This window comes from Scomber japonicus, chromosome 21 (genome assembly GCF_027409825.1).
Source record: "Scomber japonicus isolate fScoJap1 chromosome 21, fScoJap1.pri, whole genome shotgun sequence".
Taxonomy (NCBI): domain Eukaryota; kingdom Metazoa; phylum Chordata; class Actinopteri; order Scombriformes; family Scombridae; genus Scomber; species Scomber japonicus.
Window position 1 is genome coordinate 28667722 of NC_070598.1, and position 26101 is coordinate 28693822.

Here is a 26101-nt window from a genome sequence, read left to right on the forward strand (position 1 = left end):
TCTGAGAGGCTCTCGGTTGTCCTGCTATGGGTCACACGAGGGGATTGATCGCTCTTTTCATGCTTCATGCAAGGGTGCTGCCCACTGCCCTCCGGACCGCACCGCGGCCAAGGGGTCATTCTTCCCACGGGGGAGTAAAAGGGAAGCAGCACCTGTCTGCCTGTGTACTTGCCAAGGCAGTACATATGAAAAATTGGAATCGATACAGAGAAGATTAGCATGGCCCCTGCGAAAGGATGACACGCAACATCGTGAAGCGTTTCCACATTTTGACCCTTGCTCCTCTGGAACACCCGAGTAGGACGTTAGTCCTGTGGCTGGAAAGCCTGGAGCTCTTTGCCGCATTTCACAAAATCTAAAAACATGACAAGAAAAAGTTGGCGCCTTGCTCTTGCTGCGCGGTGTAGGGGAATGGGTGTTCACCATGTCGGGGCTCACCGTGAAGGGGGTGACTGGGACCACTGTTGTGTTCGTCTGCTGTTGGTGAGCGGGGCGTACTTACTCGGCTTTCTCTTCATCACGTACAAGTCTTTCGCCTTTTACTAAAGACTTCCGTGGAGAGGAACACCCACGAGTTAGATCTATTTTTGGCGGGCTTTGCCGTTTGGCAGAGCCTCATTGTGTTTGTGAAAAGACAAGCGAGCGGCCTTCCTCAGTAAGACGTGTTTTGCTGCGTGTATCACACCTAGGGGGGCCGAGCTGCTAAGCAGCGGCCGTTCTCCAAGCCCGTTGAAACGACGGCACCACGCTGAGGCTGAAGCTTGCGGGAGGTGGGCCGGGGCGGCCAACGTCCAGGGGTCATCGCTTCTCGGCCTTTTGGCTAAGATCAAGTGTAGTATCTGTTCTTATCAGTTTAATATCTGATACGTCCCCTACCCGGGGACCATATATTAAATTGCTTTTTGGAGCAGGGAGATGGAATAGGGGCTTGCTCCGTCCACTCCACGCATCGACCCGGTGTTGCAGTACCTCCAGGAACGGTGCACCCCCTCTCTCTCTCTCTCTCTGTTTAATATGAAAAAAGACTTAACTGAGTAGGTAGGCCGGCCTAGCAGCACTGACGAGTTGAGATCCATCTCAAGGTTGTTCAAGCACCCCTGAAAATGAGCAAATTATCTTTGTTTCCTATGAATTATTTTATACAACTTTGGCCAGGGGGATTGAGTCACAGCAGATGGCAGGTTGCCTGTCTCAAGGAGAGCAGACATGCCCCCTGCTGGATCTTCATCAGTATCTCTAATCACCTGCGTCGAATAGGGGGGAAAGTGCAGCGTGACACGGTGTGAGATTTGCACCTTGGGGCGGCACACAAAGAGGGAGATTGTGGGGGCATAAGAGGTTTGGCATGAAGGCCATTCCACAGCGAGGCTTGTCATAAAGATGAGTCCACAGGGTGTGTCTGAGAGGCTCTCGGTTGTCCTGCTATGGGTCACACGAGGGGATTGATCGCTCTTTTCATGCTTCATGCAAGGGTGCTGCCCACTGCCCTCCGGACCGCACCGCGGCCAAGGGGTCATTCTTCCCACGGGGGAGTAAAAGGGAAGCAGCACCTGTCTGCCTGTGTACTTGCCAAGGCAGTACATATGAAAAATTGGAATCGATACAGAGAAGATTAGCATGGCCCCTGCGAAAGGATGACACGCAACATCGTGAAGCGTTTCCACATTTTGACCCTTGCTCCTCTGGAACACCCGAGTAGGACGTTAGTCCTGTGGCTGGAAAGCCTGGAGCTCTTTGCCGCATTTCACAAAATCTAAAAACATGACAAGAAAAAGTTGGCGCCTTGCTCTTGCTGCGCTGTGTAGGGGAATGGGTGTTCACCATGTCGGGGCTCACCGTGAAGGGGGTGACTGGGACCACTGTTGTGTTCGTCTGCTGTTGGTGAGCGGGGCGTACTTACTCGGCTTTCTCTTCATCACGTACAAGTCTTTCGCCTTTTACTAAAGACTTCCGTGGAGAGGAACACCCACGAGTTAGATCTATTTTTGGCGGGCTTTGCCGTTTGGCAGAGCCTCATTGTGTTTGTGAAAAGACAAGCGAGCGGCCTTCCTCAGTAAGACGTGTTTTGCTGCGTGTATCACACCTAGGGGGGCCGAGCTGCTAAGCAGCGGCCGTTCTCCAAGCCCGTTGAAACGACGGCACCACGCTGAGGCTGAAGCTTGCGGGAGGTGGGCCGGGGCGGCCAACGTCCAGGGGTCATCGCTTCTCGGCCTTTTGGCTAAGATCAAGTGTAGTATCTGTTCTTATCAGTTTAATATCTGATACGTCCCCTACCCGGGGACCATATATTAAATTGCTTTTTGGAGCAGGGAGATGGAATAGGGGCTTGCTCCGTCCACTCCACGCATCGACCCGGTATTGCAGTACCTCCAGGAACGGTGCACCCCCTCTCTCTCTCTCTCTGTTTAATATGAAAAAAGACTTAACTGAGTAGGTAGGCCGGCCTAGCAGCACTGACGAGTTGAGATCCATCTCAAGGTTGTTCAAGCACCCCTGAAAATGAGCAAATTATCTTTGTTTCCTATGAATTATTTTATACAACTTTGGCCAGGGGGATTGAGTCACAGCAGATGGCAGGTTGCCTGTCTCAAGGAGAGCAGACATGCCCCCTGCTGGATCTTCATCAGTATCTCTAAATCACCTGCGTCGAATAGGGGGGAAAGTGCAGCGTGACACGGTGTGAGATTTGCACCTTGGGGCGGCACACACAGAGGGAGATTGTGGGGGCATAAGAGGTTTGGCATGAAGGCCATTCCACAGCGAGGCTTGTCATAAAGATGAGTCCACAGGGTGTGTCTGAGAGGCTCTCGGTTGTCCTGCTATGGGTCACACGAGGGGATTGATCGCTCTTTTCATGCTTCATGCAAGGGTGCTGCCCACTGCCCTCCGGACCGCACCGCGGCCAAGGGGTCATTCTTCCCACGGGGGAGTAAAAGGGAAGCAGCACCTGTCTGCCTGTGTACTTGCCAAGGCAGTACATATGAAAAATTGGAATCGATACAGAGAAGATTAGCATGGCCCCGCGAGAGCGTACCGAACGTTCTTCTCTGTGCGAGGAGGCGGGAGAGAAGGGGGCTTTTGCTCTTGCGAGATGTGAAGCGGGGAACCCGCGTTCGATTCCCGGTTGGAGCAAGGATTAGACATTGAGTGTAGTAGTGTGTAGTGCACAGGTGTCAAACTCATTCCACAAAGGGCCATGTGGCTGCAGGTTTTCATTCCAACCAAGCAGTGAGTTTGACATGCCTGGTGTAGTGGGTGACAAAAGTGATTGTAGTCTTTATGATTCCCAAAATAATGAGTAATGAATGTATGAAATTATATACAGTATCTCACAAAAGTCACTCACTTTTTTGCAAATATTTTATTATATCTTTTCATGGGACTACACTATAGAAATGAAACTTTGATATGCGTGTACAGCTTGTATAGCTTATAGATTTACTGTTAAATTGTATCAAAGTTTCATTTCTATAGTGTTGTCCCATGAAAAGATATAATAAAATATTTGCAAAAATGTGAGGGGTGTACTCACTTCTGTGAGATACTGTATATATATATATATTAGAGCTGTCAGTCGATTAAAAAAATTAATCCCATTAATCACATGGTTGTCCATAATTAACTCATGATTAATCACAAAATAATCGCATCTTTTGTATCTGTTCTAAATCAACCTTAAACTGATATTTTCAATTTTATAATCATATATCAATAAAGGGGTAGCCAAATACTTGATTTCTGCAAATGCAGCATATTTATTAGTCCCCATAAGTGCAAACTACAAACCAAAAGATGCAAAGGGAAAAATAATATATTATATATACACTCAACCCCAACAAAAATAACAGGTTGGTATATCACACACTACATACAGCGTTGTAGTACTGATTTTTAAAGTGCAGGAACGCCCAATGCATGCTGCAGAAAAAAACAATAAAACAAAAACAAACAGTGCAATACAGAATAGGACTCAAATAAGTGCAGTTAGGCATAATGTAACCTATAATAATAACAGCTATTCAGCCATAGTAAAAATCCAGCATCCATCACAGTATCCAGTATCCAGTCAGTGTCATATTGATCCATAGTTAGTACACTAATCATCCAGTCAGTATATTCATCCAGTCATTGTCATATTCATCAAGTCAGTCTAATATTCAGCCATAGTCTGCGTCATATTCATCCAGAGTCAGAAAGACAGACAAACACAAAACATAATAGTATCCAGTACACTTATGTTTTCTTGGGACTCTCTGGACTGAGCCAGTCGCTCAAACAGACGAGCCTGTTGACATTTTCAGCTAACAGGGAGGCTCGCTTCTTCTGAACAATGTGCCCAGACAGTGAAAACAATCTCTCACATGGTACAGAGGTGGCAGGTGTTGCCAGGTACTTGCGTGCAAGGCGGGCCATCAAGCTGTGTGCACCTTCATGGTTGGACCACCACTCCAGCGGACATGCCTCCAAGTCAATAGTGGGCTCCGCCCTGTAGCGGGCTAGACAAGTCTCAATAGTGTCCTCCTCGTCATCAGTTGAAGACCTTTTCTTGGGAGGCTCAGACGTCGTCGGTTGTTCCGGTTGGGCAGGGCTTATCCCCCTGAGCAAGGCAGTGATGGAACGCCACACCCCAGCCCTGTCAGCTTTGTTGAGAGACTTTAGGTCCTTAAACCTCGGGTCGAGAGCCGTCGCAACCTTAAGCCATTCCATGTTGGTTTTGTCTTTTCGCTGATCCAGATCGTTCATGAGGGCCTCCTTGAATTTCGCCAGGTATGCTGGGTCATCCTCAGAGACCTGCATGGCATTGTAGAGATGGGACAGGGCTGGCAGGACCACTGAAGAGGATACATACTTCTCTCCTCCCAGGAGTTCAGTTATGTACCTGCAGAACAGAGAAAACATAAGTTAGAATTGTTAAGATGAATTATATAGGGCTGAGGACCCCCCCCCCCCCCCCTATGACACAAACAGCTTTCTTTCTCTCTTGCCCTTTCCTCATTTCTCTAACACATCCCCCATCTCTCTCTATCACACACTCCCAGACCCCTTCCCCCATCACCCACATGCACGCACGCACGCACACACACACAAGAACAATATCAATCATTTACCTGCAGGGTTCCAGCACTGCCTCCAGCTTCTGCAGTTTATCCATCTCTGCTGGTGTAGGCATGGTGACTTTGGTTGTATGCAGGGCCAGGGTATTTTTCAGTGGTTCTTTATTTTTAAGAACACTCCTCACCATCTCTAGGGTGCTGTTCCACCTAGTGGAAACGTCCTGTGTGAGAGCATCTTTTGGTAAGCCATGAGCAACTTGCTGCTGCTCCAGTTCTGCTGCATTTGGTGGGCTGTGTTTGAAATGTCCCACAACTTTCCTGCACTTTGCCAGTACACCATCAAATGGGCTGTTATTTAGAGTCACTGTGATGGCTCGTTGCAGCAGGTGTGCGGCGCAAGGCATGTGTTCAAAGGGGAGCTCCCTGGACGCCGCTATCATATTGCGTGCACTATCGGTGGTCAATGTGCTGACTTTGTTTTCAATGTCCCACTCCTGAGCTACTTTCATGAAGTGCTCTGCAACTGTGTTGGCCAAGTGCCTCTCCTCTGTCTTCATAACAGTCAACACATGAGACTTGAGCACCCACTTGCTGTCAAAATAATGTGCTGTGACGCCGAGGTAGCTGTGATTACAGAGTGAGGTCCAGTAGTCACCAGTGAGCGCCACAGTGCTAGTCTGAGCTACAGCCTCCGCTACTTTGGCTCTCTCACCTTCATACAAGTCGTGCATCTTTGTTGTTGTAGTAGTTCTGCAAGGCAGTGCATACGTATAGTCACCGGAGGCGATGCGAATGATGTTGCGCAGACCCTCGTCCTCCACAATACTAATCGGCCTGCAAGACGTAGACACCCATTTAGCTAGCTCTGTTGAAAGTTGGCAGGTGGTGGACACGTCTAGTGGTCTCCGTGCCACACCACCCAGAGTCGTTTGTTTTAGATTAGAGGGTGGCGGAGGGCTCTCCGCGTCAGCTGTATGCTTTGCAGCTAAGTGATACTTCAGACTGCTCGTGCTCCGGTGGAAACTAAACACAGATTTACAGTAAATGCATATCGCTTTTGTCCTGTCAATACCACCATCTGGCAGGGCTTTGAAGATAAACTTTCCATTCAAAATCGACGTCGCCTTATCCATGTCTCTCAGTGTCTTTTTTGTTGCTTTTGTTGTGTATAAACGCCGGCTGCAAGCGTGTCCTTTTTCTTGCAGGTGTCAGTCATAGGGCGTTAGCTTGCCGAGGTTCGCGCCTCTGTATAGTCAGGCAACGCCCATATGACCGTCTCCTACTACGGAAAGACCAAAGGCTCAAAAACAACGGCCGCGCGTTAATCGTGCGTCAATTAAATTGACGGCGATAAGGGTGCGTTGGATTAACTAGTTAATAATGCGCTAATTTTGACAGCTCTAATATATATATATATGTGTGTGTGTGTATATGTACATTTTTGTGTGTGGATTCATGTAATGTAATTTCTGCTGCTGTTATTTGTGACCTTTTTTGAATAAAACCACTTTATAATAACCCACAGTTTGCTGCAGACTTGTAGTCTTTATGATTCCCAAAATAATGAGTAATGAATGTATTAAATTATATATATTATATTGTGTGGATTTATGTAATGTGGTTTCTGCTGCTCTATCTGTTATTTTTGACCTTTTTTAAAATAAAACCCACTGTATAATGACCCACAGTTAGCTGCAGACTCTCTGGTGAACACAATGAAGCATTAATAGCAATAAGCAAAAAGAATAAGACAGACACATGTATTTACCATTAAAAGGTTTTTTTATTATAAAAAAAGTAAATAAAAACAAATTTAAAAAACTAAGATGCCCCCCCCCCCTTGAGGACGCTCATGAGGACCTGCCCGTGCTCATTCCCTACATTAGAGACCCAGGCGGCCGTGTCGGAGGCGGCACCTGCGAGCTTCTTCGTCACCTGGCAGGGGGAAAGAGAGAAGGGGGGGGGGGGATTTCAAAAGTTAATGTCAGTGAGCACGCACACACACACACACACACACACACACAGAGAGCTGTGGTGTAAAATATGAAATTGTGAGAGACAACTTGCCATCTTGGTCGAATCCATCTTCAAGATGGATCCGAAGGTGGACGTGATCCTGGCCTTGTACTCATCCAGCCGCGTCAGGACATCGTAGCCGAAGACCGTCAGCAGCCAGATGGGTGATGGAACAGGGGGCATTTGGGGCGGTGGTGGAAAATGCCCCCCGGACAAGGCCAGGAACTGCTCGCAAACGCCGAGGTAGTTGATCGCTTTCCGCATCCAGGCGTCAGAGTGTTGCTCCCGCAGGGTGTTGTACAGCTGATTCGCACTATTGCCCAGAGTGCGGGACTTCAGCTGTCCAACCACCCTCAGGTCACAGGACAGCCTGCAGAAGCACAACACAAAGTTATATACACATTCATCACAACTAACACTCATACATATATATATATATATATAACAATAACAAGTCTGTCTCACTTGTACGTCAGTACAGCCGGAAACTGGCAGCTGTAGGTGGGGGACAGCTGCCTGATGACGCCTTGTGACCATCCGCTGACCTTCTTCGTGCATCGACGGCACTCCAGGTACTCAGTGGCCATGAGATACCAGCCGTCGATGTCCAGGACCCTCCGGATGGTCCTGTAGAGCCCAGCCTTTGTGAGGATCCCAGTGCACAAAGGCTGGGGGCATGTCAGCTGCAGACCCCAGATCCTGTGTGGCATCCAGAGAAACAGCCGACATGCGAAGAAGGGTTCGGGGGACGCGGGAGGCTGATTGTAGATCGGCCGGGCTTGGGGAGGGTACCACCAGAGGTTCAGCTCATTGATGAGCTGAGCCCTCCCCGTGCTGCTCCTGGTAAACAGCACCCGACCGATCCACTGCTGCTGCTCCGCAGTGAGAGCTGCCCGCCAGGACACAGGCAGCAGCTGGAGGGAGAACAAGACAAACATACAAAGCACTTATACTTATATACTTATTCTTATACTTATACTTATTAATATTTTAGGAAATGACTTTATGGGTGAGGACAGCAGTGACCTCTGAGACCTGACAGGTAACATTTAGTGTTTAGTGACAGACAGCTTTACCTCAGCACTGCTAGCAGGTGGTGGAGGAGGGAGGAAGGCAGGCCCAGGCATCTCCTCCGGCGGTCCTGCTGTGGAGGGAGCTGGTGACTCTGCGGGCTGGTCCAGGATGAGGGCTGCTGGAGGTTCCGTGGGGAGGTTCTCCTGCGATGCTTCCAGCAGCTCCTCATCACTGGGTTCCAGCACGGCAGAGACACCAGCCCCCTGATGCGGTGCAGCGGCGGCGGCGGCAGCGGTGGTGGCAGCGGCGATGGCAGGAGGTGGATGCAGCGGTCGGAGAGAGAGAGGGGCCTGTACTTGGGAGGCTTAAAGAGAAATACAGTGTTCAATAATTTGAAATATTTGCAGAGTATAGAGGAAAATATTAAGAGCAGTCAAAATGAATCCCAGCTTCTCTTTCATAAACAATATTCCATATTTAACACTTTAACTCTAACCCATTAGGGGCTCTCCTGAAAGTTGGATGTTCACTCTAAGCAGAGAAAATGAACATCAGCGTTATGATAAGTGCAAGTACAGATATGAAATGCAAATGGGGTGAAGACACATGTAGTACTTACAGTCATACTTTCAAAAATGATCTGTATAACACAAGAAGACAACACAGTTACATTAGTGTTCAGCTGTGCTCATAATTTCTCTCTTTTAAATGTCACTGTGTGTGTGAAAGTAATGCAGCAACTTATAACATAGGTTTACATTAGTGTTCAGCTGTGCTCATAATTTCTCTCTTTTAAATGTCACTGTGTGTGTGAAAGTAATGCAGAAACTTATAACATAGGTTTAATAATGTCTCTAGAGGATTTATATGTGACAGGTGTGAAAATATAATGCACTTAATAAATATTCATTGATTTTTTACATGGTATATGGCACCTGTCATGTCGTCTGTGTGTCAACGCGTGTGTAAACGCATCAAAGCGTCCCGTTACAACGCGTCAAAGCGTCCCGTTACAAGCACACATGTAAAAATAAATTCAGAAAATAATTCTTATATAAAGTCCGATATAAATAAAGACATTATGTGCACTTTACAAGTAATAGCGGGACCTAGCAAGACCGCGCCGCCATTAGCGGCAACACCTCAGCTAGCAATACAGCCATTTAAGAGTAGTATAACGTAGTTAGTAGTAAGAGTGGTATAACGTGACGACGGGAAGCAAAATTCAAGCATATATTTTTATTTAACACGGCATAATATTCGGCTAATACATACAGCACTTTAGATAAGTATTAAGTGAGTTTTACACTTACCAGATGCTCTCCGTTTCCAGTCTGAAGGCTGAATGAAGGCAGCGGGGCGGGGAGAAAAGATGGCGGAGAATTGGGACAAATCCAGCTCTCCTATTGGTTGAGAAAGTTGGATTCTCCAAATTGAGACAAATATTTCAACCTGATTGGCTGGGCCGATTTGCTCAATGAAAAAGAAAAAGAAAAACTGGGAATTGGGACAATTGGGACAGAGAACAAGTGTTTCACGGATCGCGAGAGCGTACCGAACGTTCTTCTCTGTGCGAGGAGGCGGGAGAGAAGGGGGCTTTTGCTCTTGCGAGATGTGAAGCGGGGAACCCGCGTTCGATTCCCGGTTGGAGCAAGGATTAGACATTGAGTGTAGTAGTGTGTAGTGCACAGGTGTCAAACTCATTCCACAAAGGGCCATGTGGCTGCAGGTTTTCATTCCAACCAAGCAGTGAGTTTGACATGCCTGGTGTAGTGGGTGACAAAAGTGATTGTAGTCTTTATGATTCCCAAAATAATGAGTAATGAATGTATGAAATTATATACAGTATCTCACAAAAGTCACTCACTTTTTTGCAAATATTTTATTATATCTTTTCATGGGACTACACTATAGAAATGAAACTTTGATATGCGTGTACAGCTTGTATAGCTTATAGATTTACTGTTAAATTGTATCAAAGTTTCATTTCTATAGTGTTGTCCCATGAAAAGATATAATAAAATATTTGCAAAAATGTGAGGGGTGTACTCACTTCTGTGAGATACTGTATATATATATATATATATATATGTGTGTGTGTGTATATGTACATTTTTGTGTGTGGATTCATGTAATGTAATTTCTGCTGCTGTTATTTGTGACCTTTTTTGAATAAAACCACTTTATAATAACCCACAGTTTGCTGCAGACTTGTAGTCTTTATGATTCCCAAAATAATGAGTAATGAATGTATTAAATTATATATATTATATTGTGTGGATTTATGTAATGTGGTTTCTGCTGCTCTATCTGTTATTTTTGACCTTTTTTAAAATAAAACCCACTGTATAATGACCCACAGTTAGCTGCAGACTCTCTGGTGAACACAATGAAGCATTAATAGCAATAAGCAAAAAGAATAAGACAGACACATGTATTTACCATTAAAAGGTTTTTTTATTATAAAAAAAGTAAATAAAAACAAATTTAAAAAACTAAGATGCCCCCCCCCCCCTTGAGGACGCTCATGAGGACCTGCCCGTGCTCATTCCCTACATTAGAGACCCAGGCGGCCGTGTCGGAGGCGGCGGCACCTGCGAGCTTCTTCGTCACCTGGCAGGGGGAAAGAGAGAGGGGGGGGGGGGGGGATTTCAAAAGTTAATGTCAGTGAGCACGCACACACACACACACACACACAAACACACACACACAGAGAGCTGTGGTGTAAAATATGAAATTGTGAGAGACAACTTGCCATCTTGGTCGAATCCATCTTCAAGATGGATCCGAAGGTGGACGTGATCCTGGCCTTGTACTCATCCAGCCGCGTCAGGACATCGTAGCCGAAGACCGTCAGCAGCCAGATGGGTGATGGAACAGGGGGCATTTGGGGCGGTGGTGGAAAATGCTGAGGCAAACGCCGAGGTAGTTGATCGCTTTCCGCATCCAGGCGTCAGAGTGTTGCTCCCGCAGGGTGTTGTACAGCTGATTCGCACTATTGCCCAGAGTGCGGGACTTCAGCTGTCCAACCACCCTCAGGTCACAGGACAGCCTGCAGGAGCACAACACAAAGTTATATACACATTTATCACAACTAACACTCATACATATATATATATAACAATAACAAGTCTGTCTCACTTGTACGTCAGTACAGCCGGAAACTGGCAGCTGTAGGTGGGGGACAGCTGCCTGATGATGCCCTGTGACCATCCGCCGACCTTCTTCGTGCATCGACGGCACTCCAGGTACTCAGTGGCCATGAGATACCAGCCGTCGATGTCCAGGACCCTCCGGATGGTCCTGTAGAGCCCAGCCTTTGTGAGGATCCCAGTGCACAAAGGCTGGGGGCATGTCAGCTGCAGACCCCAGATCCTGTGTGGCATCCAGAGAAACAGCCGACATGCGAAGAAGGGTTCGGGGGACGCGGGAGGCTGATTGTAGATCGGCCGGGCTTGGGGAGGGTACCACCAGAGGTTCAGCTCATTGATGAGCTGAGCCCTCCCCGTGCTGCTCCTGGTAAACAGCACCCGACCGATCCACTGCTGCTGCTCCGCAGTGAGAGCTGCCCGCCAGGACACAGGCAGCAGCTGGAGGGAGAACAAGACAAACATACAAAGCACTTATACTTATATACTTATTCTTATACTTATACTTATTAATATTTTAGGAAATGACTTTATGGGTGAGGACAGCAGTGACCTCTGAGACCTGACAGGTAACATTTAGTGTTTAGTGACAGACAGCTTTACCTCAGCACTGCTAGCAGGTGGTGGAGGAGGGAGGAAGGCAGGCCCAGGCATCTCCTCCAAGTCCTCTCCGGGTGGCGGCGGCAGCGGTCCTGCTGGCGGTCCTGCTGTGGAGGGAGCTGGTGACTCTGCGGGCTGGTCCAGGATGAGGGCTGCTGGAGGTTCCGTGGGGAGGTTCTCCTGCGATGCTTCCAGCAGCTCCTCATCACTGGGTTCCAGCACGGCAGAGACACCAGCCCCCTGATGCGGTGCAGCGGCGGCGGCGGCAGCGGCGATGGCAGGAGGTGGATGCAGCGGTCGGAGAGAGAGAGGGGCCTGTACTTGGGAGGCTTAAAGAGAAATACAGTGTTCAATAATTTGAAATATTTGCAGAGTATAGAGCAAAATATTAAGAGCAGTCAAAATGAATCCCAGCTTCTCTTTCATAAACAATATTCCATATTTAACACTTTAACTCTAACCCATTAGGGGCTCTCCTGAAAGTTGGATGTTCACTCTAAGCAGAGAAAATGAACATCAGCAAGTACAGATATGAAATGCAAATGGGGTGAAGACACATGTAGTACTTACAGTCATACTTTCAAAAATGATCTGTATAACACAAGAAGACAACACAGTTACATTAGTGTTCAGCTGTGCTCATAATTTCTCTCTTTTAAATATCACTGTGTGTGTGTGAAAGTAATGCAGCAACTTATAACATGTGTTCAGCTGTGCTCATAATTTCTCTCTTTTAAATGTCACTGTGTGTGTGTGAAAGTAATGCAGCAACTTATAACATAGGTTTACATTAGTGTTCAGCTGTGCTCATAATTTCTCTCTTTATGTCACTGTGTGTGTGAAAGTAATGCAGCAACTTATAACATAGGTTTAATAATGTCTCTAGAGGATTTATATGTGACAGGTGTGAAAATATAATGCACTTAATAAATATTCATTGATTTTTTACATGGTATATGGCACCTGTCATGTCGTCTGTGTGTCAACGCGTGTGTAAACGCATCAAAGCGTCCCGTCACAACGGGTCAAAGCGTCCCGTTACAAGCACACATGTAAAAATAAATTCAGAAAATAATTCTTATATAAAGTCCGATATAAATAAAGACATTATGTGCACTTTACAAGTAATAGCGGGACCTAGCAAGACCGCGCCGTCATTAGCGGCAACACCTCAGCTAGCAATACAGCCATTTAAGAGTAGTATAACGTAGTTAGTAGTAAGAGTGGTATAACGTGACGACGGGAAGCAAAATTCAAGCATATATATTTATTTAACACGGCATAATATTCGGCTAATACATACAGCACTTTAGATAAGTATTAAGTGAGTTTTACACTTAGCAGATGCTCTCCGTTTCCAGTCTGAAGGCTGAATGAAGGCAGCGGGGCGGGGAGAAAAGATGGCGGAGAATTGGGACAAATCCAGCTCTCCTATTGGTTGAGAAAGTTGGATTCTCCAAATTGAGACAAATTGAGACAAATATTTCAACCTGATTGGCTGGGCCGATTTGCTCAATGAAAAAGAAAAAGAAAAACTGGGAATTGGGACAATTGGGACAGAGAACAAGTGTTTCACGGCTGCGAAAGGATGACACGCAACATCGTGAAGCGTTTCCACATTTTGACCCTTGCTCCTCTGGAACACCCGAGTAGGACGTTAGTCCTGTGGCTGGAAAGCCTGGAGCTCTTTGCCGCATTTCACAAAATCTAAAAACATGACAAGAAAAAGTTGGCGCCTTGCTCTTGCTGCGCGGTGTAGGGGAATGGGTGTTCACCATGTCGGGGCTCACCGTGAAGGGGGTGACTGGGACCACTGTTGTGTTCGTCTGCTGTTGGTGAGCGGGGCGTACTTACTCGGCTTTCTCTTCATCACGTACAAGTCTTTCGCCTTTTACTAAAGACTTCCGTGGAGAGGAACACCCACGAGTTAGATCTATTTTTGGCGGGCTTTGCCGTTTGGCAGAGCCTCATTGTGTTTGTGAAAAGACAAGCGAGCGGCCTTCCTCAGTAAGACGTGTTTTGCTGCGTGTATCACACCTAGGGGGGCCGAGCTGCTAAGCAGCGGCCGTTCTCCAAGCCCGTTGAAACGACGGCACCACGCTGAGGCTGAAGCTTGCGGGAGGTGGGCCGGGGCGGCCAACGTCCAGGGGTCATCGCTTCTCGGCCTTTTGGCTAAGATCAAGTGTAGTATCTGTTCTTATCAGTTTAATATCTGATACGTCCCCTACCCGGGGACCATATATTAAATTGCTTTTTGGAGCAGGGAGATGGAATAGGGGCTTGCTCCGTCCACTCCACGCATCGACCCGGTATTGCAGTACCTCCAGGAACGGTGCACCCCCTCTCTCTCTCTCTCTGTTTAATATGAAAAAAGACTTAACTGAGTAGGTAGGCCGGCCTAGCAGCACTGACGAGTTGAGATCCATCTCAAGGTTGTTCAAGCACCCCTGAAAATGAGCAAATTATCTTTGTTTCCTATGAATTATTTTATACAACTTTGGCCAGGGGGATTGAGTCACAGCAGATGGCAGGTTGCCTGTCTCAAGGAGAGCAGACATGCCCCCTGCTGGATCTTCATCAGTATCTCTAAATCACCTGCGTCGAATAGGGGGGAAAGTGCAGCGTGACACGGTGTGAGATTTGCACCTTGGGGCGGCACACACAGAGGGAGATTGTGGGGGCATAAGAGGTTTGGCATGAAGGCCATTCCACAGCGAGGCTTGTCATAAAGATGAGTCCACAGGGTGTGTCTGAGAGGCTCTCGGTTGTCCTGCTATGGGTCACACGAGGGGATTGATCGCTCTTTTCATGCTTCATGCAAGGGTGCTGCCCACTGCCCTCCGGACCGCACCGCGGCCAAGGGGTCATTCTTCCCACGGGGGAGTAAAAGGGAAGCAGCACCTGTCTGCCTGTGTACTTGCCAAGGCAGTACATATGAAAAATTGGAATTGATACAGAGAAGATTAGCATGGCCCCTGCGAAAGGATGACACGCAACATCGTGAAGCGTTTCCACATTTTGACCCTTGCTCCTCTGGAACACCCGAGTAGGACGTTAGTCCTGTGGCTGGAAAGCCTGGAGCTCTTTGCCGCATTTCACAAAATCTAAAAACATGACAAGAAAAAGTTGGCGCCTTGCTCTTGCTGCGCGGTGTAGGGGAATGGGTGTTCACCATGTCGGGGCTCACCGTGAAGGGGGTGACTGGGACCACTGTTGTGTTCGTCTGCTGTTGGTGAGCGGGGCGTACTTACTCGGCTTTCTCTTCATCACGTACAAGTCTTTCGCCTTTTACTAAAGACTTCCGTGGAGAGGAACACCCACGAGTTAGATCTATTTTTGGCGGGCTTTGCCGTTTGGCAGAGCCTCATTGTGTTTGTGAAAAGACAAGCGAGCGGCCTTCCTCAGTAAGACGTGTTTTGCTGCGTGTATCACACCTAGGGGGGCCGAGCTGCTAAGCAGCGGCCGTTCTCCAAGCCCGTTGAAACGACGGCACCACGCTGAGGCTGAAGCTTGCGGGAGGTGGGCCGGGGCGGCCAACGTCCAGGGGTCATCGCTTCTCGGCCTTTTGGCTAAGATCAAGTGTAGTATCTGTTCTTATCAGTTTAATATCTGATACGTCCCCTACCCGGGGACCATATATTAAATTGCTTTTTGGAGCAGGGAGATGGAATAGGGGCTTGCTCCTTCCACTCCACGCATCGACCCGGTATTGCAGTACCTCCAGGAACGGTGCACCCCCTCTCTCTCTCTCTCTCTGTTTAATATGAAAAAAGACTTAACTGAGTAGGTAGGCCGGCCTAGCAGCACTGACGAGTTGAGATCCATCTCAAGGTTGTTCAAGCACCCCTGAAAATGAGCAAATTATCTTTGTTTCCTATGAATTATTTTATACAACTTTGGCCAGGGGGATTGAGTCACAGCAGATGGCAGGTTGCCTGTCTCAAGGAGAGCAGACATGCCCCCTGCTGGATCTTCATCAGTATCTCTAATCACCTGCGTCGAATAGGGGGGAAAGTGCAGCGTGACACGGTGTGAGATTTGCACCTTGGGGCGGCACACAAAGAGGGAGATTGTGGGGGCATAAGAGGTTTGGCATGAAGGCCATTCCACAGCGAGGCTTGTCATAAAGATGAGTCCACAGGGTGTGTCTGAGAGGCTCTCGGTTGTCCTGCTATGGGTCACACGAGGGGATTGATCGCTCTTTTCATGCTTCATGCAAGGGTGCTGCCCACTGCCCTCCGGACCGCACCGCGGCCAAGGGGTCATTCTTCCCACGGGGGAGTAAAAGGGAAGCAGCACCTGTCTGCCTGTGTACTTGCCAAGGCAGTACATATGAAAAATTGGAATCGATACAGAGAAGATTAGCATGGCCCCTGCGAAAGGATGACACGCAACATCGTGAAGCGTTTCCACATTTTGACCCTTGCTCCTCTGGAACACCCGAGTAGGACGTTAGTCCTGTGGCTGGAAAGCCTGGAGCTCTTTGCCGCATTTCACAAAATCTAAAAACATGACAAGAAAAAGTTGGCGCCTTGCTCTTGCTGCGCGGTGTAGGGGAATGGGTGTTCACCATGTCGGGGCTCACCGTGAAGGGGGTGACTGGGACCACTGTTGTGTTCGTCTGCTGTTGGTGAGCGGGGCGTACTTACTCGGCTTTCTCTTCATCACGTACAAGTCTTTCGCCTTTTACTAAAGACTTCCGTGGAGAGGAACACCCACGAGTTAGATCTATTTTTGGCGGGCTTTGCCGTTTGGCAGAGCCTCATTGTGTTTGTGAAAAGACAAGCGAGCGGCCTTCCTCAGTAAGACGTGTTTTGCTGCGTGTATCACACCTAGGGGGGCCGAGCTGCTAAGCAGCGGCCGTTCTCCAAGCCCGTTGAAACGACGGCACCACGCTGAGGCTGAAGCTTGCGGGAGGTGGGCCGGGGCGGCCAACGTCCAGGGGTCATCGCTTCTCGGCCTTTTGGCTAAGATCAAGTGTAGTATCTGTTCTTATCAGTTTAATATCTGATACGTCCCCTACCCGGGGACCATATATTAAATTGCTTTTTGGAGCAGGGAGATGGAATAGGGGCTTGCTCCGTCCACTCCACGCATCGACCCGGTATTGCAGTACCTCCAGGAACGGTGCACCCCCTCTCTCTCTCTCTCTGTTTAATATGAAAAAAGACTTAACTGAGTAGGTAGGCCGGCCTAGCAGCACTGACGAGTTGAGATCCATCTCAAGGTTGTTCAAGCACCCCTGAAAATGAGCAAATTATCTTTGTTTCCTATGAATTATTTTATACAACTTTGGCCAGGGGGATTGAGTCACAGCAGATGGCAGGTTGCCTGTCTCAAGGAGAGCAGACATGCCCCCTGCTGGATCTTCATCAGTATCTCTAAATCACCTGCGTCGAATAGGGGGGAAAGTGCAGCGTGACACGGTGTGAGATTTGCACCTTGGGGCGGCACACACAGAGGGAGATTGTGGGGGCATAAGAGGTTTGGCATGAAGGCCATTCCACAGCGAGGCTTGTCATAAAGATGAGTCCACAGGGTGTGTCTGAGAGGCTCTCGGTTGTCCTGCTATGGGTCACACGAGGGGATTGATCGCTCTTTTCATGCTTCATGCAAGGGTGCTGCCCACTGCCCTCCGGACCGCACCGCGGCCAAGGGGTCATTCTTCCCACGGGGGAGTAAAAGGGAAGCAGCACCTGTCTGCCTGTGTACTTGCCAAGGCAGTACATATGAAAAATTGGAATCGATACAGAGAAGATTAGCATGGCCCCTGCGAAAGGATGACACGCAACATCGTGAAGCGTTTCCACATTTTGACCCTTGCTCCTCTGGAACACCCGAGTAGGACGTTAGTCCTGTGGCTGGAAAGCCTGGAGCTCTTTGCCGCATTTCACAAAATCTAAAAACATGACAAGAAAAAGTTGGCGCCTTGCTCTTGCTGCGCGGTGTAGGGGAATGGGTGTTCACCATGTCGGGGCTCACCGTGAAGGGGGTGACTGGGACCACTGTTGTGTTCGTCTGCTGTTGGTGAGCGGGGCGTACTTACTCGGCTTTCTCTTCATCACGTACAAGTCTTTCGCCTTTTACTAAAGACTTCCGTGGAGAGGAACACCCACGAGTTAGATCTATTTTTGGCGGGCTTTGCCGTTTGGCAGAGCCTCATTGTGTTTGTGAAAAGACAAGCGAGCGGCCTTCCTCAGTAAGACGTGTTTTGCTGCGTGTATCACACCTAGGGGGGCCGAGCTGCTAAGCAGCGGCCGTTCTCCAAGCCCGTTGAAACGACGGCACCACGCTGAGGCTGAAGCTTGCGGGAGGTGGGCCGGGGCGGCCAACGTCCAGGGGTCATCGCTTCTCGGCCTTTTGGCTAAGATCAAGTGTAGTATCTGTTCTTATCAGTTTAATATCTGATACGTCCCCTACCCGGGGACCATATATTAAATTGCTTTTTGGAGCAGGGAGATGGAATAGGGGCTTGCTCCGTCCACTCCACGCATCGACCCGGTGTTGCAGTACCTCCAGGAACGGTGCACCCCCTCTCTCTCTCTCTCTCTGTTTAATATGAAAAAAGACTTAACTGAGTAGGTAGGCCGGCCTAGCAGCACTGACGAGTTGAGATCCATCTCAAGGTTGTTCAAGCACCCCTGAAAATGAGCAAATTATCTTTGTTTCCTATGAATTATTTTATACAACTTTGGCCAGGGGGATTGAGTCACAGCAGATGGCAGGTTGCCTGTCTCAAGGAGAGCAGACATGCCCCCTGCTGGATCTTCATCAGTATCTCTAATCACCTGCGTCGAATAGGGGGGAAAGTGCAGCGTGACACGGTGTGAGATTTGCACCTTGGGGCGGCACACAAAGAGGGAGATTGTGGGGGCATAAGAGGTTTGGCATGAAGGCCATTCCACAGCGAGGCTTGTCATAAAGATGAGTCCACAGGGTGTGTCTGAGAGGCTCTCGGTTGTCCTGCTATGGGTCACACGAGGGGATTGATCGCTCTTTTCATGCTTCATGCAAGGGTGCTGCCCACTGCCCTCCGGACCGCACCGCGGCCAAGGGGTCATTCTTCCCACGGGGGAGTAAAAGGGAAGCAGCACCTGTCTGCCTGTGTACTTGCCAAGGCAGTACATATGAAAAATTGGAATCGATACAGAGAAGATTAGCATGGCCCCTGCGAAAGGATGACACGCAACATCGTGAAGCGTTTCCACATTTTGACCCTTGCTCCTCTGGAACACCCGAGTAGGACGTTAGTCCTGTGGCTGGAAAGCCTGGAGCTCTTTGCCGCATTTCACAAAATCTAAAAACATGACAAGAAAAAGTTGGCGCCTTGCTCTTGCTGCGCGGTGTAGGGGAATGGGTGTTCACCATGTCGGGGCTCACCGTGAAGGGGGTGACTGGGACCACTGTTGTGTTCGTCTGCTGTTGGTGAGCGGGGCGTACTTACTCGGCTTTCTCTTCATCACGTACAAGTCTTTCGCCTTTTACTAAAGACTTCCGTGGAGAGGAACACCCACGAGTTAGATCTATTTTTGGCGGGCTTTGCCGTTTGGCAGAGCCTCATTGTGTTTGTGAAAAGACAAGCGAGCGGCCTTCCTCAGTAAGACGTGTTTTGCTGCGTGTATCACACCTAGGGGGGCCGAGCTGCTAAGCAGCGGCCGTTCTCCAAGCCCGTTGAAACGACGGCACCACGCTGAGGCTGAAGCTTGCGGGAGGTGGGCCGGGGCGGCCAACGTCCAGGGGTCATCGCTTCTCGGCCTTTTGGCTAAGATCAAGTGTAGTATCTGTTCTTATGGGTGGTGTGCAATACTTATTTATTTATTTATTGTTTTTGATAATTTATTACAGTTTCTAGATTCCTTTTAGTCTCTTACTGTTTATTTAGTTTGTCTTTTATCTGGTTTTAAGGGATTTTATTCTCTTTTAACCGTTTTTAGCTGGTGGTGCCTCCACCATGTCAGCCAACCATGCCGGCATGCGGAGGCACCACAGTGTCCGTTTTACTTTTGCTAACAAGGATGTTGAATCTGTGAAGATGTCGAGGCTGGACTTCTCCAGAAAATTGATTCAAGGTACGTTGAAATTTAAGCCAGAAGACCTAAACTGTATTTTAACATTGCCATACAACAAGGGATTTGATTTAAGCTTCAGAACTGCTGTATTGCTAAGAGAATTTTGGGTACGATTTGAAAATGTAAAACCCCAGTTTGCTGTGTTTAATGTGGAGAAACTGACTGACAATACGTTGAAAACCGTTATTGTCAGAATGTTCAATGAAACAGTGAATGCAGATGACATTTGTTTGTGGCTGGGGAGATATTGCACTGTTAAAGGCCAGGCTACGAAAGTGAGAGATGAGGACGGCATCTGGAATTGCGCTTGGAGGGTCCCCATCCAACAATGGCAGGACCCCCAAGGCTTCCAGGGCTTGAAACATCTGCCGTCTATGGTAGTTCTGGGAGAGAACAGGGGCTATATCCATTACCAGGGCCAACCCAAACTCTGCCGCAAGTGTGGTGAGCATGGGCACCTGGTTGAAGCATGTCAGCAGATTGTATGTGGAAAATGCAGAGAAATTGGACACACTTTTGAAGAGTGCACCAATGGCAGACGATGCAATCTTTGTGGGGAAACAAACCACCTGTTCAGAGATTGCCCAAAGTCATTTGCCAACAAATTGAAGGCTGCAAAAGTCACGGACAAGGCAAAAGATGGCGGACAGACAGAACAGTTAGGAGAGCAAATTGAAGTTGCTGGGCAGGAAAATTCAAATCTCCCTCCAAATCCTGTGATTGGAAGAGAGGGAACAGGTGAGGAGGGAGTGAGGGAGGGGCCTGCATTTACCCCTCCAATGGAGAGCACTCCAGAGGATGGGGTGGTGCAGGCAGAAGGCGGAGCTAGCAATGAAGACCAACCACAGGATGACAGTGAGGATGCCTCCCTCCCCAATGCCCAGCAAACTAAGAGGCCTTTGTCTGAATTGTCCTCGGATTCTCCCATTGTGTTGGAGAAGAAGGGAAGAGTTGCGGCTCACTCAGACAGTTCATCTGTGGAGGAGCCCAGAGTCTTCCCTTCCGATTCACCCAATGAGGTTTCTTTTTTAACAATTGCTCTGCAATCGACCCCCAGGGACTCCAAATTAAATGCAACATTGCAGCAGAGGCCAACCCCCAGAGTCCCAAAGGGGAACAGAGCTCAAACCCTTCATTTTTCACCCGCAGAGATGAAGGAAGAGCTCTGTTCACAAGAAATTACCTAACTGTTTTTTAAATGTTTTTTTAACACCCTCTGAGTCTTTTAAAATGTCTTACCTGTTGTTTTTAACCATACTCATGACACTCACCTTCTCTACCATTAATGTGAGAAGTGTGAAGTCGAGAGTTAGAGCCCAGAGTGTTTTATCCTTTTTAAGTTCCTTTAAGTCAGATGTGTTTTTATTGCAGGAATGCAGCCTACCGTTTTTAAAACATTACAGACAGTGGGAGGAGATGTGGCCAAAAATGTCAATATGGAGTGGATCCAATCAAAATAAAAATGACGGAGTGGCCATTTTAATCAAAAACCCTCAAGTTCTGGTGAAGGGCAGCACTGTGGTGAGAGACGGTCGGGCACTTTTAGCACATTTGGCTTTTATGGGACAGGATTTCAACCTTTTAAATATTTACGGTTTTAACGACAAGAACGACAGGTATGACCTTTTAGAAGACTTGCAGTCCCACATGCTAGGTAGGGCACCTTTAGTTGTAGGGGGGGATTTTAACTGTATTCTGAGTAGGGAAGATAGGAGAAGAGCAGGGGAAGATTTTAAAGTAGACAAAACATCGGTTTTATTGCAGGGCATTTGTAGAGATTTTAAACTTCAGGACTGTTTTAAAATCATGCATCCCAGAGAGGAGGGCTTCACCTGGTTCAGTGGTGATGGCACCAGAGCCTCTCGCATAGATTATGTTTTTACACGGGACTGCCCACCCACCGATGCTAGATTAATTCCTGTTTTCTTCTCCGATCACCTTATGCTCTCTTGCACCCTTTCACTCTCTTCGGGCGTGACATCAGGAAGTGGTCTGTGGAAACTCAACTGCTCCCTTTTAGAAGATAGGGAGCTAGTTAGGCAGTTCAGGGAGCGGTACAAAGAGTGGCAGACCCTTCAAGACTTCTACGAAACACGTGCACACTGGTGGGAAATGGTGAAGGGAAAGACGCAGACTTTCTTTAGGCAGGCAGGTAAGAATCGAAAGAACAGGGAATACAGACGCATGATGGGACTGCAGAAACGACTACAACGGTATTTTAATCTAAACCAGATTGGCATGGATTTTAATGAGGAAATTAAACAAGTCAAAAAAGAGATGTCGGTTCTATCAGAAATTAAAAGCAAAGGTGTCATTTTAAGGAGCAGAGAACGGGAAATAGAGGAGGGTGAAAAGTGCACAAGGTATTTTTTCAGGAAAATTATGAATAAAGGGGGGGGCATTACAAAGCTGAAAAAAGAAGATGGGTGCACAACTGAAACCATGGACGACATTAAGGAAACAATTGAAATATTTTATTCAAACCTGTACAAAGAAAAACCTGTAAAAATGGACATCATGACTGAAGTTTTAAAATTCATTGTAAAAACAGTAAACAAAAGTGTGCTTTTATCCCAGGATTTTACTTTTTTAGAGTTAAATAAATGTATGACTGGTTTTAAAAAAGGGAAGTCCCCTGGACAAGACGGACTTCCCTTGGAGTTTTATCTGACTTTTTGGGACATTTTAGCACCTGATTTGATTACTGTTTTTATGGATTTTGAACGACTTGACCGGCTTCCTGACAGTTTTAGAGTAGGGATAGTGACTCTCCTTTATAAACACAACGACAAGACTGACCTAAAAAACTGGAGACCAATCACGCTTTTAAACTTTGACTGTAAACTTTTTAGCAAACTTTTAGCGACACGTACGTCTATGTTTTTAGAAGACGTGATTCACCCGGATCAAGCCTGTGCCATCCCGGGGAGGAAGATCACTGACAGCCTCGTACTGATCAGAGACACCATCTGTTACGCGAGAGACAGAAACATCCGGCTAGTAGTACTAAATTTAGATTTTGAGAAAGCTTTTGATCGGGTCTCGCACCAGTACCTCTTCCAGGTCCTGCAAAAAATGGGGTTCCCAGAAAGATTTATAGCTTGGGTGGGATTGCTGTACCGGGGCATCACCAGCAAATTTGTTGTTAATGGGCATCTGACAAAAGCAGTCGACATTAACTGCGGTGTCCGTCAGGGGTGTCCGTTATCTGCCCTCCTCTACATCATCTGCATAGAACCACTGGCACAGGTCTTGAGAAAGGACAAACGAATCAATGGGGTAGGACTGCCGGGGAGTGGGGCACTGGGAAATAGGTGTAACCTATACATGGACGACGTGAACATTTTATGTACAGACCTTTTATCTGTCAACAGGACGCTGGACTTGACTGACTGGTTTGGACAGGCCTCTGTGTCAAAATTAAACAGAGAAAAGACCCAAGCCCAATTTTATGGACCATGGACGGCGACTGAGACGACAGGACTCCCCCTGACTGTGACCCAGACTGACCAAAAAATACTGGGAATTAAATTTGACAGGGAGGGGGAAGGGAAAACAAATTGGCCAGACGTGGTAGGGAAAGTCAGACAAAGACTAGGATACTGGGGACTTAGAGGACTGACCATGGAAGGAAAGGTTTTAATCATCAAAGCAGTGATTTTACCTTTGCTTTTATTGATCAGTTCTGTTTTTATTCCTCCTAGGTATGTGCTTTTAAATCTGGAGCGAGCCATTTTTTATTTTCTGTGGGGATCCAAGTGGGAAAGATTGAAGAGAGAAATTATGAAAAGGCCAAAGGAGAAAGGAGGAAAAGAAGTACCGGATCTACACCTGTTTTTAGGAAGCACATACACCACAGTACACATGAAAATAGCCATGACCCCATCCAGAAACCCCAAGACAACTGCAATGACACGCTTCTGGATGGGGTCCTACCTCAGAAAACTTAAGATTTTACATGTGGACCTAAGAATACCTGTGTCTTTTAACTTGCCGCCAGCCTATGTTTTTATTCAGAAGTTTTTAAGGCATTTTAACCTTGAGCATGAGGAGTTGCAGATTTTAACTAACCACAGATCACTTGTCTCTGTTGTGCAGGAGCGGGAACCAGTGAGTCCGGTGCGCGGGCTCGCACTCGGCGAGCCCACAACAGTTTGGCGCAACGTCAACCATCCTGCTCTCCCTAACAGACTCCGGGACCTGTCATGGATGGTGGCTCATGAGATCCTCCCGGTCAGGTCCGTCATGCACTCCCGGGGCATGTCAACGCACTCAACCTGCCCCCGACCTGGTTGTGGCGCGCCTGAGTCGGTGAGGCATCTGCTCTGGGAGTGCAGTGCTGCTGTAGACCAGTGGGCAACGGCCGGCTCCTTGCAATTCCCGTACTTACCAGCAAGGGAGGTCCTCACAGAACAACTAGTGCTATATGGGGTGAGCCAGCAAAAAATACCATCAAAAGACTTTGCAAAACAGTGGCTCACCCTAGCCGCCATCAAAGACGCCACATGGACCTCCAGAAACTTGCTGGTAAGAAAGCACATGCAGATCCCCCCCGTGGCTGTGATCCGAATGGCCGCAGCAACGGTCAAAACGGCCGTAGCTGCAGGCGGCAGGCCTAGGACACAGCCACAAAGAAGAATCGCCTCTGTGCCCATTCGGATGAAGGAGCCGGAGCCACACAGCAAAAGGTCACAGCAGCAGCGGCCTGGCTCTCCGGGTGAGGCAGGTGGGAAGGAGCATCAGGGCGAGGATCTCCTCTGACCACCACGACAGCATCCCGAGAGACCAAATGTTTGGGGGAGCAGAATGAGTTATCCTTGGTAGGGACTCACTGCGCTCCTGCACAAAGATGGAATTGAAAAAAAAAAGCCCTTTTTAACGGATGCACTCCTTTTTATGGACTTTTAATGGACACTCAATCACATAAACACCTGACATATGTTTTACAAATGAACAGCTATTTAACCTGTATTACCATTTTAGAACAATTGGTTTTATTGTTTTAAATATGGTTTTACATACTGCACATATTTATTGTAATTCATTGTATATACTATGTCCACGTGAATATTTTATCTAAACTGTAAATCATTGTTTGAAATAATCTGAACGAGTGTCAATAAAACTTTTTCGAAAGAAAAAAAATCTGTTCTTATCAGTTTAATATCTGATACGTCCCCTACCCGGGGACCATATATTAAATTGCTTTTTGGAGCAGGGAGATGGAATAGGGGCTTGCTCCGTCCACTCCACGCATCGACCCGGTATTGCAGTACCTCCAGGAACGGTGCACCCCCTCTCTCTCTCTCTGTTTAATATGAAAAAAGACTTAACTGAGTAGGTAGGCCGGTCTAGCAGCACTGACGAGTTGAGATCCATCTCAAGGTTGTTCAAGCACCCCTGAAAATGAGCAAATTATCTTTGTTTCCTATGAATTATTTTATACAACTTTGGCCAGGGGGATTGAGTCACAGCAGATGGCAGGTTGCCTGTCTCAAGGATAGCAGACATGCCCCCTGCTGGATCTTCATCAGTATCTCTAATCACCTGCGTCGAATAGGGGGGAAAGTGCAGCGTGACACGGTGTGAGATTTGCACCTTGGGGCGGCACACAAAGAGGGAGATTGTGGGGGCATAAGAGGTTTGGCATGAAGGCCATTCCACAGCGAGGCTTGTCATAAAGATGAGTCCACAGGGTGTGTCTGAGAGGCTCTCGGTTGTCCTGCTATGGGTCACACGAGGGGATTGATCGCTCTTTTCATGCTTCATGCAAGGGTGCTGCCCACTGCCCTCCGGACCGCACCGCGGCCAAGGGGTCATTCTTCCCACGGGGGAGTAAAAGGGAAGCAGCACCTGTCTGCCTGTGTACTTGCCAAGGCAGTACATATGAAAAATTGGAATCGATACAGAGAAGATTAGCATGGCCCCTGCGAAAGGATGACACGCAACATCGTGAAGCGTTTCCACATTTTGACCCTTGCTCCTCTGGAACACCCGAGTAGGACGTTAGTCCTGTGGCTGGAAAGCCTGGAGCTCTTTGCCGCATTTCACAAAATCTAAAAACATGACAAGAAAAAGTTGGCGCCTTGCTCTTGCTGCGCGGTGTAGGGGAATGGGTGTTCACCATGTCGGGGCTCACCGTGAAGGGGGTGACTGGGACCACTGTTGTGTTCGTCTGCTGTTGGTGAGCGGGGCGTAC

General features: G+C 47.9%; 20 non-coding genes and 3 pseudogenes across 20 annotated transcripts; all 23 read left to right on the forward strand.

The window, feature by feature from the left end:
- The first annotated feature begins 164 nt into the window (after positions 1 to 164).
- Positions 165 to 271, forward strand: LOC128382942 (U6 spliceosomal RNA). Its single transcript, XR_008323859.1, has one exon. It is a non-coding gene; the product is annotated as a U6 spliceosomal RNA (small nuclear RNA).
- A 227-nt stretch (positions 272 to 498) lies between these two features.
- LOC128382925 (U5 spliceosomal RNA) lies at positions 499 to 613 on the forward strand. The gene has a single exon (XR_008323843.1). It is a non-coding gene; the product is annotated as a U5 spliceosomal RNA (small nuclear RNA).
- A 187-nt stretch (positions 614 to 800) lies between these two features.
- On the forward strand, positions 801 to 991 carry LOC128382904 (U2 spliceosomal RNA). Its single transcript, XR_008323828.1, has one exon. It is a non-coding gene; the product is annotated as a U2 spliceosomal RNA (small nuclear RNA).
- A 571-nt stretch (positions 992 to 1562) lies between these two features.
- Positions 1563 to 1669, forward strand: LOC128382944 (U6 spliceosomal RNA). The gene has a single exon (XR_008323860.1). It is a non-coding gene; the product is annotated as a U6 spliceosomal RNA (small nuclear RNA).
- A 227-nt stretch (positions 1670 to 1896) lies between these two features.
- Positions 1897 to 2011, forward strand: LOC128382926 (U5 spliceosomal RNA). Its single transcript, XR_008323844.1, has one exon. It is a non-coding gene; the product is annotated as a U5 spliceosomal RNA (small nuclear RNA).
- Positions 2012 to 2198: 187 nt separating this feature from the next.
- LOC128382898 (U2 spliceosomal RNA) lies at positions 2199 to 2389 on the forward strand. Its single transcript, XR_008323823.1, has one exon. It is a non-coding gene; the product is annotated as a U2 spliceosomal RNA (small nuclear RNA).
- Positions 2390 to 2959: 570 nt separating this feature from the next.
- Positions 2960 to 3022, forward strand: LOC128382887 (uncharacterized; annotated as a pseudogene).
- A 10661-nt stretch (positions 3023 to 13683) lies between these two features.
- Positions 13684 to 13798, forward strand: LOC128382927 (U5 spliceosomal RNA). The gene has a single exon (XR_008323845.1). It is a non-coding gene; the product is annotated as a U5 spliceosomal RNA (small nuclear RNA).
- A 187-nt stretch (positions 13799 to 13985) lies between these two features.
- Positions 13986 to 14176, forward strand: LOC128382900 (U2 spliceosomal RNA). The gene has a single exon (XR_008323824.1). It is a non-coding gene; the product is annotated as a U2 spliceosomal RNA (small nuclear RNA).
- Positions 14177 to 14746: 570 nt separating this feature from the next.
- On the forward strand, positions 14747 to 14853 carry LOC128382883 (U6 spliceosomal RNA). Its single transcript, XR_008323812.1, has one exon. It is a non-coding gene; the product is annotated as a U6 spliceosomal RNA (small nuclear RNA).
- Positions 14854 to 15080: 227 nt separating this feature from the next.
- Positions 15081 to 15195, forward strand: LOC128382929 (U5 spliceosomal RNA). Its single transcript, XR_008323847.1, has one exon. It is a non-coding gene; the product is annotated as a U5 spliceosomal RNA (small nuclear RNA).
- Positions 15196 to 15382: 187 nt separating this feature from the next.
- LOC128382928 (U2 spliceosomal RNA) lies at positions 15383 to 15573 on the forward strand. The gene has a single exon (XR_008323846.1). It is a non-coding gene; the product is annotated as a U2 spliceosomal RNA (small nuclear RNA).
- Positions 15574 to 16144: 571 nt separating this feature from the next.
- LOC128382945 (U6 spliceosomal RNA) lies at positions 16145 to 16251 on the forward strand. The gene has a single exon (XR_008323861.1). It is a non-coding gene; the product is annotated as a U6 spliceosomal RNA (small nuclear RNA).
- A 227-nt stretch (positions 16252 to 16478) lies between these two features.
- Positions 16479 to 16593, forward strand: LOC128382930 (U5 spliceosomal RNA). The gene has a single exon (XR_008323848.1). It is a non-coding gene; the product is annotated as a U5 spliceosomal RNA (small nuclear RNA).
- Positions 16594 to 16780: 187 nt separating this feature from the next.
- Positions 16781 to 16971, forward strand: LOC128382901 (U2 spliceosomal RNA). The gene has a single exon (XR_008323825.1). It is a non-coding gene; the product is annotated as a U2 spliceosomal RNA (small nuclear RNA).
- A 570-nt stretch (positions 16972 to 17541) lies between these two features.
- On the forward strand, positions 17542 to 17648 carry LOC128382946 (U6 spliceosomal RNA). Its single transcript, XR_008323862.1, has one exon. It is a non-coding gene; the product is annotated as a U6 spliceosomal RNA (small nuclear RNA).
- A 227-nt stretch (positions 17649 to 17875) lies between these two features.
- On the forward strand, positions 17876 to 17990 carry LOC128382931 (U5 spliceosomal RNA). The gene has a single exon (XR_008323849.1). It is a non-coding gene; the product is annotated as a U5 spliceosomal RNA (small nuclear RNA).
- A 187-nt stretch (positions 17991 to 18177) lies between these two features.
- LOC128382905 (U2 spliceosomal RNA) lies at positions 18178 to 18368 on the forward strand. Its single transcript, XR_008323829.1, has one exon. It is a non-coding gene; the product is annotated as a U2 spliceosomal RNA (small nuclear RNA).
- A 571-nt stretch (positions 18369 to 18939) lies between these two features.
- Positions 18940 to 19046, forward strand: LOC128382881 (U6 spliceosomal RNA). Its single transcript, XR_008323809.1, has one exon. It is a non-coding gene; the product is annotated as a U6 spliceosomal RNA (small nuclear RNA).
- A 227-nt stretch (positions 19047 to 19273) lies between these two features.
- LOC128382933 (U5 spliceosomal RNA) lies at positions 19274 to 19388 on the forward strand. The gene has a single exon (XR_008323850.1). It is a non-coding gene; the product is annotated as a U5 spliceosomal RNA (small nuclear RNA).
- A 187-nt stretch (positions 19389 to 19575) lies between these two features.
- Positions 19576 to 19673, forward strand: LOC128382911 (uncharacterized; annotated as a pseudogene).
- A 5350-nt stretch (positions 19674 to 25023) lies between these two features.
- LOC128382908 (uncharacterized) lies at positions 25024 to 25200 on the forward strand (annotated as a pseudogene).
- A 567-nt stretch (positions 25201 to 25767) lies between these two features.
- LOC128382882 (U6 spliceosomal RNA) lies at positions 25768 to 25874 on the forward strand. Its single transcript, XR_008323810.1, has one exon. It is a non-coding gene; the product is annotated as a U6 spliceosomal RNA (small nuclear RNA).
- Positions 25875 to 26101: the final 227 nt, after the last annotated feature.